The sequence below is a fragment of the Pinus tabuliformis genome, chromosome 2_1 (genome assembly GCF_031772625.1).
Source record: "Pinus tabuliformis cultivar Carrire ecotype Pingquan chromosome 2_1, CPIR1, whole genome shotgun sequence".
In the NCBI taxonomy this organism is placed as follows: Eukaryota; Viridiplantae; Streptophyta; class Pinopsida; order Pinales; family Pinaceae; genus Pinus; species Pinus tabuliformis.
Window position 1 is genome coordinate 368,490,744 of NC_142299.1, and position 16,095 is coordinate 368,506,838.

Consider the following 16,095-nt stretch of genomic DNA (forward strand, 5'->3'; position numbering starts at 1 on the left):
TTCTGGTTTCCCTTGTGACCGAGCGCTCGAGGCTTTTCCTTCTCGAGTGGTTTTGCCTAGCAATACACGTATCAGAAAGAGCATCTGTTTCTAGGTTCGAGCTTCCCAAATGCCATTTTTGCGCCATGCACAGTCTCCATGGGCCAACGGTCAAGCGCTTTGACCGAAGGTTCTCATTGCTCCGTGCTGGCTGCAAAATACCATTATTCAGAGGTTATTTCTGATAAGCTCAATATCCACAAGACTTTGAACTTCGGCATGAGTTTCTTTATAGAGTTTGGGTAACTTTAAGAGAGTTTAAGGATCCAATTCGGATCAAGTAGACATACTGACAAAGGTTGTTCCTAATAAGAGGTTTGAATATCTAAGGAACCTGCTTGGTTTGGTAGATATAGCTAATTGTATTGATGATACGAGTGTGGAAGAGATTTGTTGAAGCTTTGCGAGCGAAGCATTGCCTAGGAAGACATTTGGCCGACACTTTGTGTTGATGTCTGGGTCCCGAAGTTGGAAAGGTGGTGTTGGTTATTAAGCTCTGTTTTGGATACACACCTGGATTTTTGGGTTGGTGGTTAGCAAGTAAGCCTGATGGTTACCTAGAGGGGCTGAAAGTTTGAGTCCACCTTATTCCCACTTGGGTAGATTGCCCCGGTCAGGAATCTAGTCCGTGCCATTACAGTGCCTAAATTGTTGAGTGACAAATGGATAGATTGCCCTGGTCAAGACCAGTTGTAGGAGTTGTACCTACTATGACGCTGACTTCAGGTCTGTTAAGACTGGTCTGGGACCAGTGGTACATACTCTGAGACTAACTTCGGGTCAGTGGAATACTAGTCTGGGACCAGTGGTAGGAGTGGTACCCACTATGACGCTGACTTTGGGTGGGTTGAGACTGGTCTGGGACCAGTGGTACACACCTTGAGACTGATGATACTGGTCTGGGACCAGTGGTAGGAGTGGTACCCACTGTGACACTGACTTTAGGTCCGTTGAGACTAGTCTAAGACCAGTGGTACACACTCTAAGACTGACTTCAAGTCAGTGGAGAATGGTATGAGACATTCTCGATCAATTCTTCTTCTTCATGGTTCAACAGAGCTGAGCCAGCAGAGCTAGCAGAGTTGAGCAAGAGCTGAGCAGAGCTAAGCAGAGCCAGCAGAGCTGAGCTGAGCTGAGCAGAGTAGCACAAAGCTGAGCAGAGCAGAGCCAGCAAAGCTAGCAGAGCTGAGCAGAGCCAACAGAGTTGAGCAGAGCTAAGCAGAGCTGAGCAAAGCAGTGCAGGGCACTGATGGCAGAGACAGTACAATCGGACATATGGATCAGCGGATGGAGTTCTCCCTAGTTGAGAGGGAGTGTTAAAATTGGCAACTAGGGCCAAACTCCATGTGGGTCGATTTATTTATGGCAGCTGATATTTTTATTGGATCCCTCTCATCGAGAGGTGTAGGATTGATCTAAAGATCATCCGATTCCGATAAGTATTTATGGAGATACGAATTTATTTTGATTATGGAAGTATTATCAAGCCAACCAGCAACTTGTGTAGGCTCAGAAGCCCAATAGTCGTGCCTATTCATCATCTACGTTTTGTATAAATATAGAGGATTTGAAATCATTTGGAACATACATTCTTCATGTGATCTCCTCTCCACGTCTTGGGTTTTTGGAGAAGGAGAGACACTAATGAAGGATGCCCTAAGATAATGCCCTAATTCAACGCTGGAAATAGAGACACTTAGCCGCAAATCAAGGAAGACATTATTACGTTGTTCATGGAGATTTATACACCGTTAATAATGAGGAACTGCACGCTGTTCATGCTGGAAACTATTACGCTGTTAATAGAGACACATATACGCTGGCAAACGATGAGACTATTACGCTGGCAAACAATGAGGATATGTATATATCCGCAGTCAATAGAGATATATACGCACAGCATTCATGATATAGTCACGCAGGCAATTGCAATATGTATATATACATAGTCAATAGAGATATATACGCACAGCATTCATGATACAGACACATAGGCAATGCAATATATATACACGCAGACAATATGCAGGCCATGATACATGATACGTAGGCCATACGCAGACGCTGGCAATGGCTATACTATATTCATGGGCAGAAGGAGTAATCTGGCCGCAGTCAAGTTTGAATTAAGGCAGCAGCAAGGTCACGTTGGTTAACCATCTCGGATGTCTATGAGATACTATCATAACCTAACCTAGGAGGTGTGATGAGGACGATGTGTTAATACTTGTAGCAGCCCAATAGTGATAGATCTAGCATATAGATCTCGATGGCATCCCTGTGGCAGACTAGACACCATGAACAACAGGAATGAGGATTACGTTGGGTGTCATCACAATGAAGTAGGTTTCAGTATATTCAGATCTAGTACTCTTGAGATGAATAAGTATCTCAAAGGCAATCAAGATAACCAGGATCAAAAGTAGTATGAGATCATGATGCATGGGCAGCATGATGTATGAGATCATGGACAACATGATGTATGGGCAGCATGATGTATAAAATCATGGACAGCATGATGAATGGGCAGCATAGTGAACATGAGCAGCATGATGATGAATGATGTAGCATGATGGTGCTACACAGTAAGGTGCAACAAATGGATGAGATGCAGCACTATGATAGGTGAAGAAGTCACCTTAGAGAATCAATTGAAGCAATATGTCTTCAACTAATCTCTGTAGATATCAAAAGTCAAAGCGTTGACTTCTATTGCAAATTTACTATCTCTCTCACTTTCTCTACTGAACTTTGGAGAACATAAAAGAAGAATTGATCAAGGGTTTCCCCACATTGTGGGGTTTGTCCCTGGCTAGCGCCACATCTTGTGTCCTCTTGTCTTGGCTTCTCTTCTGCTGAAAGCATCTAAGCGGGAAATCCTTCTCTAGACAAGTTCTCGTACGAGGTGAAAAAACATCACTTCGATAGGCGATAGGTGTAAGCACCGCGAGGTGTTCAGCGATATCGTACTAAACCGAAAAGTGAGAAAGAAGAGCGGCGATTTATATTTATGTTCTATCTGCAGTTTACTTTAATGCTGATGTGATTGCTAATCTGGAAAAGATATTGAGCTAACTATGAAAATTGAAATAAATTGCTCTAGCATAGAACATACCTAAAATTATCAATCAGAGAAAGGAAGCTTCGATCTCGTGCAATCAAGGAATACTTGATCAAGTGGTGTAAAATTTCTGTTTTCCCACCCCGGTTTTCAGTTTCTCCTTATTTCTCCCATGTAGTTAAATGCCCATTCCCATAACCATACATTTAACAGACTGAAAAAAATAAATATTGCTGAAAACACAAATTCTGGAAATTTTTCAGAATGCTGGAAATTGCAGAATTAAAAATCAGCAATCAAAAACAGCCATTAAAACACTGATATTTTTGGTCAGCTTGACCCTGGAAAAACCCCCTACAACTCTTGGGGAAAACCAGTTTGAGAGCTCTTCTTTATTTCTGAAAATTGTCTTTTTACAGTGAGAATTATTCAGCAAAAAATCAGCAAGCAAATTTACAACTTATCTCCTTTCCCGTGCCTCACAGCAACTTGGAAATTACAGCAAACAGGACAGCAATAAATGCTGTAAGGCCTCCGTTTTGTGTGCAGAAAAATCAGCAAACTGCTCCTTGATTTTTGTGCAAAAATCTGCCTTTCATTATGTGCTGAATCAGCTGTACAAATCTGCTCAACTGCTGCCTTGGAATGTGTGCCACGCTGTTGTCTCCTTCTCCTCCCTGCTCAGAAATCTCTCTTGCTCTCTTTCTCCCAATCTGCTCATGAAAGAATGAATGACCTTTTCCTCCTTTTCCTCCTTTATTATAACTCCAAGTGACTTTTGGGTGATCCAAGTGACTTTTGGGTGATCTCTAAATCCAATAGCTGAAATAGATTTAGATCAATGGCTGAGATTAAATGCTCATTTAAATCTCACTTTCTATTTTTTAATTCACCCCACTTTAATAAAGACCCACTTAGTCATTTATTTCCAAAGTCACTTTTCCTTTCTAATTTTTCATTTACTTTATAAAAGTTACTTTAAAATTAGACTTAGTAACTTTATCACTTAAAGTCACTTTTAAATTAGATTTAACTTTATAAAATTATAAAGTCACTTTAGGAGAATAATTAAATTCTTTTGGACACTTTTCCCTAGGCCAAAGATCAAAGCCTAAGGGAACCACCTGTCCTCCGGTACCAAATTTCAACACTCCCTCTTACCGAGGAAGGTGCTCCTCACCACACCCATCTTGTCTCTAAAGTAGACATGCTTGCCCCGTGGTAAGGCTTTGGTAAGGATATCTGCAACCTGCTCATCAGTGGAAATATACTCAAGCTTCACAGCTCCCTTCTGAACATAGTCTCTGATGAAATGATATCTGATCCCGATATGCTTTGACCTGTCATGAAATACTGGATTCTCCGTGAGTTTAATGCAACTCTGATTATCACAGTAAATCACTGAAGGTCTCAACGGCTGACCAAATAAGCCAAACAACATCTTGCGAAGCCAGATGGCCTCACAACTAGCTAGACTGGCTGCCATATACTCTGCTTCCGCTGAACTCAGTGCTACTGACTGCTACTTCCGACTGAACCATGACACTACTGCTGAACCCAACCCAAAACAACACCCTGAAGTGCTCTTCCTATCAGAAGCACAACCTGCCCAATCAGAATCAGTGTATCCTGCCAATCTCACTCCATCTCCCTGCCTGTAGTCCAGACCATAATCCACTGTCCCCTGCAAGTACCGCAAAATGTGTTTTGCAGCCAGCCAGTGAACCTTCCTAGGCTCACACATAAACTGACTCATCGTGTTGACTGCAAAACAGATATCTGGTCTAGTGTTGACCAAATACATCAAGGAACCAATCAACTGCCTATACAATGTGGGATCCACCAACTCGGAATTCGAAGCATGAAGCTTCTTCCAGTTGGTGATCATCGGTGTCGACATGGGTCTACAATCCTCCATGTGGAATCTGCTAAGGATGTCCACAATATACTTCCCCTGCCCCAGGCAGAAATGCCCCTCCTCCTGCCACACCTCCAAACCCAAAAAGTAATGCATCAGGCCGATGTCCTTCATCTCAAACTCCGCCGCAAGATCTCTCTTGCAGTGCTCTATGAGTCTCTCTGCACCTGTAATGATCAAGTCATCCACATACAGCACCAGAATGAGAGGCTCCTCACCAATCACAATAAAGTAAAGGTTCGGATCTGCCTCGCTCTTTGTGAAACCCATCCCCCGCAAGTATGCATCTATCCTGGAGTACCAAGCTCTGGGAGCTTGCTTCAGGCCATAAAGGGCCTTCTTCAATCTGCACACATGGGACTCCTTCCCATGCACCTCAAAGCCCTGTGGCTGCTCAATGTACACCTCCTCCTGTATGAAGCCATTGAGAAATGCGGTCTTCACATCCATCTGGTGGATCTTCCAACCCATCTCTGCTGCTATCGATATAATGGAGCGGATCGAAGTATATCGAGCCACGGGAGTGAAGGTCTCCTCATAATCAACTCCCTCTACCTAGGAGAACCCTCTAGCCACAAACCTCGCTTTGAATTTCTCAATGCTGCCATCTGCAGCATGCTTTACCTTGTAAAGCCATCTGGAAGTAACCACGGATTTGCCCTTAGGCCTCGGCACCACCTCCCAAACATCATTCTTCATGATAGAAGAATACTCCTCCTGCATGGCCTCTCTCCAGACCTGCTGGCTAGCTGCCTCCTCATAGCTAGAAGGCTCAGAGTCAAGGATGCTGGTAACCATCGCCATATAGCTACAAAACCTCTCAGGTGGTCTACTCTCTCTGACCGGCCTCTTCGACCAGCAACAGATGTGGGATCTCTCAAGGTGTCCTGAAGCCACTTGGGCTTCCTCTTCCCTGAGCGCACTTCTCCCACCGGAGAATGAAACTCCTCCTCCTCATCATCATCAGTAGCCTGAACTCCTGACTGTCTGTCTGCTGTCCTCCTGCCTGCACCTGAACCTGTAGAAGCTGAGGTACCGTGTGAACTGTCCATCAATGGACTCCCTAGTGAACTGCTCTGTGAACTGCTCTGCATGCTGCCCGGAGCACCACCCCTCTGGCTCGATGAGCCACTGCTCACTAACGGACCTGACATCCTCATAGATGTACCTCCTGATCCTTCTGATCCCTGCCCACTGGATCCCTGCGACTGACTCAACTGCTGCTGAGGGTCTAGCTGATCCAGATACTCTAACTCCCGTGACCTCCTAAAGGCCCTGTCCTCCTCGAACTTCACATCCCGTCTGACAACAACTCTCTTATGTGCAGGAATGTAAATCCGAAAGGCCTTTGAGGTCTCACTGTAGCCCACAAAGATACCCTTCTCTGCGGTGGGCTCTAGTTTGGTCCTCTTCTCCTTGGGTATATAGGAGTATGTTATGCATCCAAAGATATGAAGATGACCAATATCAGGCTTCTTCCCAGAGAAAGCCTCCTCCGGAGTCATGTGCCCCAAGGCACGATGCGCATTGCGGACTCCTGTTCTGCAAGTAAACAGCTGTGTTGCAGGCCTCTGCCCACAAGAACAATGGCAACCCCTGATCATGTAACATGGCTTTGGCAGCCCCTATGATGGATCTGTTCTTCCTCTCTGCAACCCCGTTCTGCTGAGGGTTGTAAGGAACAGTGAACTCCCTCCTAATGCCTGCCTCCGTACAATAGTCAACAAACTCTCCAAGGGTGTACTCTCCTCCATTGTCCGACCTCAAGGACTTGATCTTTCGACCTGTCTGAGTCTCCACAAGAGCTCTGAAATCCTGAAACCGCTTGAAGACCTCACTCTTGGTCTTCAAAAAATAAATCCAGGTCCTCCTGGAGTGATCATCAATGAATAAAACATAGTACTCATATCCACTCAAGGAAACATGAGACATCCGACCGCTCACATCGGAATGAATCAAATCAAGTATCCCCGTCGCTCTGTTGTCACTGCTGGGAAAAGGGGATTTGGCAAACTTGCCCATCGCACAACCTCTGCAAGTATCAAAGTGATCAGTGCTGAAATCTGGCACACCTGTAGTGATCTCCCGCAATGTCCTCAAGGCTCCATGATACATATGTCCCATCCTGCGGTGCCAAATCTCACACAGCTCAGAACTGCTAGCTCTGTTGTCGGTACTACTGCTCAATGCCAAAAGGGGCTGAAATGCAAACTTGTACACCTTTGCATGGCGTACACCTATCACTCTAGCTGAATAAGCTGGAGTGCCCCTGGGATACATCAACACCTGTCCTCCCCTGAACAGTACCTCATATCCTCTGTCCTCCAAAGCTGAGACGGATATGAGGTTCTTCCTCATCCCTGGCACATAAAGAACCTCTGACACCTTCAAGGGAGGTTTGGACTCCCTCTGAAATGTCACTATCCCCACCCCGACTGCTCTAACAACTCTGTCATCACCGAGTACTACCTCAATATCAGTGCCACTCTCTGAAAGCTCTGAGAAGTACTCACGGACTCCTGTCATGTGACGTGAAGCCCCACTGTCCACATACCAGATACCTGTAGATGCTCCGCTAATCGAGGGAAAAGCATGCTCCCTCTGAACCTGTGGCAGGTGATCCTGCACTAGAGGACTCACACGTAGTGAACGCAAACTCCCGGTCAAAACGACCTGCAAAGTCCTCAATCTCTGCTGAAGCTGCCACGTCCTGGTTCTTCCCCTTCTTCTTCTTCTTCTCCGGACACACAACTGCATAGTGTCCCATCTTTTGACAATTCCAACACTTCACCTTGGAATAGTCCTTCTGTGTGTTCCCCAAACTGCCCTTCAGCACTCAAGCTCTGATACCATGTAGAAATTTCTGTTTTCCCACCCCGGTTTTCAATTTCTCCTTATTTCTCCCATGTAGTTAAATGCCCATTCTTATAACCATACATTTAACAGACTGAAAAAAATAAATATTGCTGAAAACACAAATTCTGGAAATTTTTCAGAATGCTGGAAATTGCAGAATTAAAAATCAGCAATCAAAAACAGCCATTAAAACACATTAAAACAATGATATTTTTGGTCAACTTGACCCTGGAAAAACCCCCTACAACTCTTGGGGAAAACCAGTTTGAGAGCTCTTCTTTATTTCTGAAAATTGTCTTTTTACAGTGAGAATTATTCAGCAAAAAATCAGCAAGCAAATTTACAACTTATCTCCTTTCCCGTGCCTCACAGCAATCTGGAAATTACAGCAAACAGGACAGCAATAAATGCTGTACGGCCTCCGTTTTGTGTGCAGAAAAATCAGCAAACTGCTCCTCGATTTTTGTGCAAAAATCTGCCTTTCACTATGTGTTGAATCAACTGTACAAATCTGCTCAATTGCTGCCTTGGAATGTGTGCCAAGCTGCTGTCTCCTTCTCCTCCCTGCTCAGAAATTTCTCTTGCTCTCCTTCTCCCAATCTGCTCATGAAAGAATGAATGACCTTTTCCTCCTTTTCCTCCTTTAATATAACTCCAAGTGACTTTTGGGTGATCCAAGTGACTTTTGGGTGATCTCTAAATCCAATGGCTGAAATAGATTTAGATCAATGGCTGAGATTAAATGCTCATTTAAATCTCACTTTCTATTTTTTAATTCACCCCACTTTAATAAAGACCCACTTAGTCATTTATTTCCAAAGTCACTTTTCCTTTCTAATTTTTCATTTACTTTATAAAAGTTATTTTAAAATTAGACTTAGTAACTTTATCACTTAAAATCACTTTTAAATTAGATTTAACTTTATAAAATTATAAAGTCACTTTAGGAGAAAAATTAAATTTTTTTGGACACTTTTCCCTAGGCCAAAGATCAAAGCCTAAGGGAACCACCTGTCCTCCGGTACCAAATTTCAACAAGTGGAAGGACTTACCAGAAGAAGAAGCCTCTTGGGAGACTGAAGCATTTCGTCAGCAACATCCATCGTTACGTATGCTTTGAGGACAAAGCATTCTTTTGAGAGGAAGGCAATGTTATATAAAAAATTAGTTAGTTATAGTTTATTAGGCAAAGGGCATGATCAAAGATCATGCCTGTTCACCAAGAGCACCCAAGGCAGTATATAGCTAGGGCCTCTCACAAAATGTAAACATCATCTATTCAATTATTAATCAAATATTTATCAATGGCTTTCAATTATTAAGTCCGTGTGTTTCAAATTATTATTGTTATTTTTGTAGCATGTGTTTCATGCTCAAGGTAATTTTATTTAGAAGTCAAGCACCCATTGAGTGCTTCTAGGGTTTATCCTAGTGTCAAGAAGTCAATAGAGTCATTGTCATATGAAGAAGACCCCATAGGGCACATTGTAACATCTCAAAAGAATTATTTTTGCATTTAAAAGTGTCAAAATACCTTGCATTTAAAAGTGTCAAAATACCCTCCAAGACCAAGTTGGCCTCATTAGGGCATGTCGTCCTCCTTGGAAGCCTATATATAGGAGGAAACTCGAACTCCTATGGACACTCACTCACTCCTCATCATCCAAGCGAAGAAGAGGCAAAAGAAAGGCAAACAAAGAAGGATAGAAGAACGAAGGACGAAGTGTTTGGGCTATTTCTCTCTCTCTCTCTCATGTGCAAAGATAAGGCTAGGGTTTTGTAGCTGCAAAGTCGAAGTTGTGAAAGTTGCAGGAAGAAGGTCGAAGAAAGGACTCATAGGTCACCTACAAGCCCTAGAAGGAGAAGCAACTCAAGTGAAGGTCAAAGGAAGCCTTGGAAGCCCTAAAATTGCTCACACGTGTGGAAGCAGCGACTATTGCATGTGCCCAAATTCCAGACCTGCAATGGAGGCCGAAATTCTGTAGTTGGGGGTCGAAATTGTGCAACTCGAAGAGATTTGACTGGGTTTGACTTGGATAGAAGAAGAACATCATCAAGAGGGTCGCTTGGTTTTGGAAGGGTATTGGTCTTGGTCTAGAGGTCTTGGAATTCGTCATTTGAAGAATCTATAAGAAGAGAAGAGATTTTGTGGGTTTTCCTTTGAAGTGGAGAGATTTTGGCCCTGGTTTGCAACCTACATATGTGTTCTTGTGTATTGTTGATCTTCTTGTTTTAGTAGTTGTTTGATGATAAGAACAACATAATAATAAGAGAAGAAGCTAATAATCAAGGAAAAAGTAAAAATACATCACAAACAGTTATCCAGTTTAAAAGAAATCATCTTAATTGCAGCCCTATAGATTTCTCAACAAATGCCAGAAAGCAGAGGAAACAATTAACAGCAAAATGGGTGCACAGAGATAGGAGAGGGGCTCAGTAGACAGAATTCAACAGGATCACAAAGAAACACCCAAAATGGCAGACCAGACAGTTCTCAGTGGGAAGGGGCATTTCTACTGGCTTTGATACCACTGTTGGACTGCAGACCAAAATTGGAGGATAAACGTGAATTGCATTCTATTAAATTGATACCTTTGGATTTAGCTTCCAAGGTCTCTTGGACTTCCGATGACTGTTCCTATTCCTTCGCCATAATCTTAATGGACTAGGTGTCCAACAATCAGAAACTTGAGCACCACATGCTGCTATCTCTTCCATGAGGGACTGAAACTGGGTTATATATGCCCCATGCTTTCAGATTCTTGCATCCTCATTCCAAGCAACTTCTTTCTCAGATGAACCTCACTGTTCAGATCCTTCTTTTCATAACCTAAACCGACATGTCTCATGCATGCTTTGAATTTTTTTGCCCTGACTAGTAGTTGAAACAATATTGTCACTTGTGGTGAATAACGCAGACCCATGCCTTCCCATCCTTTATCTCCGATTTCTTGAGTTCATTCATCTGTGTAGCAATTGGCTTTAGCTCTTTCCCATTCACAATGTCAAGCACTTCGCTTTCCAACAATAACAACTCCATCTTAAGTTTACAGAGGCTAAACTTTTGGCCATCAAATTGCCTTGCCAGCAAAGCCCACAGCCATTTTTTAAACCCTAATTCCGAAGATATTTATTGTCAAGGGTAACGCTGGGCAAAAATACGAATTTAAAGTTAAAACGCTGTGAAACAACCTCCAACTCAGATACCATGTACAAGTACAGAGCATTTACAGCTACATGCAACAAAAAAATGCACAAACACAGTAACAAAATCAGATGCAATAGGCACAAATATTGCAGCAAGAACAAAACCTCTGTTCTCGGTATTTCCGAGATCAACAATAAAATTTCTGCATACACAGAAAGCAGGAAAATTTGATTGTTTTTCAATGCTATACATTAACATATAAATATACCAAAAATACATAGGCGGGATATAACCCAAACGTTTAGAATGACTGCAGTTAGATTTATTGACTTTTACATTCTATGACTGCTTTGGAGGTATCAATATTTATGTGTCTGTCAAACTTGCATTTCAGCTATCTAGCCACTCATTTTCTTTAAATTCTAGGCTCCTATCATTTATTCTATAACATTTTCTTGAATTTGGACGCTGCTCGCACAATTAGTTGTACCCAGACAAAACGCCAAATAAGACTGATTTTCAAACCATATTCTAATTTCTTGACACTGCTAAAACTCTGGTTGTCGTCAATTTTATCAAATCACCCTTTCGCATTGCACAAGCACCCTGTTAGCCTATGTGTGTACCCGACAAGATTCGAAAAAATCTGACTAAGCTGGAGCGAAAATAGATGGTTCAACAGCTATTATGTGAACAAATTAAATAAACAGATGGAAACGCCTTGTAATTTCACAAAACGAGAGCAAATGACAGAAATGCATATACAGACTGATTCCAACGGATAATTTACAGAGAATAATAAAGATTTAGTTGTTCAAGTCACATGAAATTCTTACAATTCAGGGCTGTAAACCCCACTGAAAATCTAGGAAATGGACGCATTTCGCCCATTCGCAGTTCGGGCCTAAAGAATATGTTAAAAAATCAATGCCGTGGACGAGAACAAGGAAAGATCAGCGCCAATATGGATATTTATGCTTGGAAATCTACAAACTGAACCTGCAAAGCTCGGCTGCTGGTTTCACCCATTATTTAAAAACAATTAAGGGCAGAATTATTTTGAATTATGATTTTATCTTAAATGTATTGTAAAAGTAAATTTTCAAAAATTGTGAAGTTATTGAGGGTAGAGGCTCATTCTAAGGTTTATATATTTAATTTGTCAGTTTGTTATCAAAGTTGAAATTTTAATCATGTCGAGCTAAATAAAAATTTAAAAAATTAAAAATTAAAAAATAATAAACTATATAAAATATTTAAATAATGTTTGTTATAAAAAAAATTTCACGTGGAGAAATTGGATCCCTCTCGGCTCATGTTAGATCCGTATCTAAAATGGATCTATGCTCGTTTCAAATAGCAATGTTAGATATGTTATCATTAAGGTTGGGAGAAAGTACTCACCGGATGGGGCGATGTGTGTGGAAGAATAGGGGGTGGGATCCTACCACCTCATTTCGCCAATGGGCTCGGAATGTGGCATCCCCCTCTTAGCAAGGTTTAATTTCACACAAATTGGTAGTCATCATCATGGAAAAGATAGTATAGAAGAAATGTCTTCAGGAGGAGACGAGCTGGCTAGCCAAGGAGTCTAGGATGCGATGAAAGTTATGGCAAGCATGGTGTTGTGTGTAGGGAATGTTGTAGAGATTGATTTTGGGGGAATGAGGATTGGACTCCATTGACAGGAAACCAGCTTGGGGAGGAAAACATTTGCGCTTGGTGGTGTGGAGCAAAGAATCTGGCAACCAAGAATACTGCAATAGCCCAGCTGCAAGTGTCTCTAGTGGAAAGGAGGTGGAAACTACAAGCCTCACGAGTTGGCGATAATTGGAGCAGGACAAGCCTATGTCAATTAACAATCATTGGTGAAGCCAAAGCTAGTGCCACACTTTGGTGGATTCTGAAATTGTCTGAGACAAAAGGAAGGTCCTCTCGCTTACTCCACCATGTTGGGAAACTTTTAGGTTTCTAAAGGTTGTCACTAAGTGGGACAATCTCTCATGGCCTCGTTATCAGCATCTGGTAGTTCCTTACCCTCCTCACTGGATTTTATGTTGGATTTGGTCTTGTTCTATGATGCATGTGCTATGGTGTCGTCCTTTATTTCTAATTTATGTTAATCTTGGTAATAGATGTGTCCTTTTTTTATCCTCGTGAATTTGTTATGCTAGTAGTGCTTTTTTTGGGGGGGTAGTATATTGGCTATGGATTCTATTTTTCTATGGTCTCACCCGACGTTGTGATATCTATTGAGCTTAGAAGGTTTAATTAGATTCCTGAAAGGGTTACCTTAGCCCCAGCTTCTCTCAACGTCCCTACACATTTCGTGTTTATGTGGTGAAGTGGTGTTTCTTGGTGTTATATAGGCAATCCCTTCTACATATAGAAGTGATCCCTCTAGCCCAATGTGTGGATCTAGTAACAACTGTGACAAAACAAGCAAACTTCCCTAACCTAGATCAGAATGACAAATGAGAAAGGGATATGGTCTACCTCTCTCCTATGTGCTCGACCTTTGATGATGATCCTGATCCCTTAGCTCCCAGGCTCGCTCCTTGCTATTTGTTCCGTCTAAATACCTGCAAGAGAGATCAAAAACAACAACAAGAGAGATCATAGCATATGCATTCCAATGTAAGTTATACAACATGTCAAGGAGTATTGTACTAAGCAAACCATCATAGAAAAACTTATGGGAAGTAAACATGTGCTTTGTATTAATGATTAAATCAAAGAGGGAAGTATATAATCGGTGCCTTGATGTTGAAGGCCTCCTTCAGGATGGTTCCAAGTCCAAGCCAAACTTAACAATCTCTCCTTTCCTCTCTCACCAAAATGGCAACATCTAAGCACAATTGAGTAGAAGAATGGCAACCAGCAATGACCAACCCATTGAGGAAAGTGAAGAATGGATTTATAGTGATGGAGAGGAGGTTAGAGATCCACCAAAGGGGGAAGAAGGTCCTTATCCCAAAGGTAAGATCCCTAAAGGTAGGATCAAAGGCTCTAAATGGGAGTACTCGACCATATCTTCATCCAACAACTACCAGCTCATCGTTCTCGAGGCTTCTAGTAAGAGAATCTTTTGCTCCATTTTTGGAGAAACTTCCTAAAGAGGATCAACGCAGATTTTCTTATCAAAAGTCGCGCTAGTCACTAGTTAGACAAAAGGTTACTAGCGCAGATTTGCCTACTAAAAGTAGCATTGGTCTTGCAAATTAGGGTTTTTCACAAGTTTTTCCAGAATTACTTCAAGACATTAGTTCTTCATCTCTTCATGAATGTGTTAAGCATATAATTCATGGTGAATGAGTTTACACCACTTTTGTCGCTTTACAACATTTGTGACGGTAGTGGCACAAAGGACGACACTTCAGGTACACTCTTAATCTTCCTTTTCTTCTTCTTTTTATCCACCTAGGACTAACTTGCATGTTTTCATGAGACGAAGAAGAAGAAGAGGAAGAAGACCGAACAGGCGAAGAAGGCAAAGGGTCAACTTTAAGATCAACTGGAGGATGATATGATTCGGGTGGAGTAAAGCCCGGTTGAGGAGCAGTTTGGACATTCAGAACCATAGGGGTCGAAAATAACCAAACCGGCAAACCAATGGTAAATCCACGAAGGAACAACGTTGTCATATAGGGAGCACCAACATTTCTAAAAGAAGGAAAAGGACTAGGATTCCCATCAAAGGGGTTTCCTTGGTTAGTAGACTCAAGAACTGTTGCCATTAGTCTCAACCTAAGATCTACTAAGGAGTATTTCCACTTGAAGGATATTATTTTGCAGTCACTTAAATTTAGAAATTAAGAACAAATAAATCAAAAAGGGGTAATTAGGCGTAAAGGTTTACCAAGCAACCGTGAACTGCAATATACACCTTAGTAAACCAAGTGTTAGTTTTTGGTAGCATTGAATGTGCTCTAGACATGAAAATTGATGGAAAGGCTAAGGTGCATGAGTTCTAAAGAACCCAGAAACTGTTTGGTGAAATTCCACCCGGATTGTATTTTATTAAAATAATTAATATTTTTAATGTTGTTCCTAAGTCTAAACTTAGGAAAATTAAAATATTAATGGGTATTAATCGAAATATGGGTGAGAATGATCTAGAAGGCGGATCAAGTCATGTTTTAATCTTAGCCGTTGATTAGAGACTTAATCTCAACCGTTGAAATCTCAATGCGAAAAGTATAAGAAGGAGGCTTGGGGTTCATTTAGAAACACACGCGGAGAGAACAAATTGATATGGAGTTTGATTTCTAGGGCTAGGAAGCTGAGAATTCGAATTAAGTGATCAGTTGCAGCAGAGGGGTAGGGATAGTTCGGGAGTACAGAGAGAGAGGCAAAGAGAAGCTTGTGGAGGCAGCACAGTAGCCAAGAGGGCTAACGCTAGGCCAATCTAGGCCACACAGCCCTAATGTAGAGCCAGAAGGACCAATGCAAAAGTTGAAGTTGCAATCCACGCAAAAAGTCAGAACTGCCAGGGAACTGTTGGAATAGTCGGGAAAGCTAACGCAGTAGGCAGAAAAGACAACGCAAAGCTGATGCAGAGCATGTAGGGCTGACGTAGGGCCTACATAGAGGCAATGCAAAAGTAGCCGGGGTTAGCTAGTTTTGCTACCGGATCAACCAGAATCTGTCGAGTGAAGCGAGGTAAACTCACTCAATTTTTCCGCCATTTTATTTTCTCTATCACTAGTTTGTCTAGAGGGAAACCAACATTGTATTTAGAATCATTGCTTAATAATAGAAAACCCTCAGAGCTGCTGCACCGGTTTTCCCGCAATGGGTTTTTCCGGGGACTATTTTTTCCAAAAATAAATGTTTCCTATGTATCTTGTTCTTTGCTTAGTTTTATGTTTCATGTAATCAAATTTTAAGTAGTGTAGGCTGCAAAAGTAATTTGCTTAAGTACTCACAGAATAACTTGATAATGTATATTAAAATCAAGTAGGTGAAGTGTTGATTTGTGGTAGCATCGGATGTGCTCTAGCCATGAAAATTGGTGGAGAGGCTAAGGCACATAAGATCTCCAAGACCCATAAATGGTTTGGGGAAATTCCA

The 16,095-nt window shown here is 41.8% G+C and overlaps 1 protein-coding gene across 1 annotated transcript in view; it reads right to left on the minus strand.

The window, feature by feature from the left end:
• Positions 1-12,067, minus strand: part of LOC149200392 (uncharacterized) — a 422,176-nt gene extending 410,109 nt beyond the window's left edge. The window contains exon 1 of the mRNA XM_089402712.1: positions 11,859-12,067. The gene's annotated coding sequence lies outside the window, so the exon portion shown is untranslated. The remainder of the gene's footprint in view (positions 1-11,858) is intronic.
• Between the last annotated feature and the right edge of the window lie 4,028 nt (positions 12,068-16,095).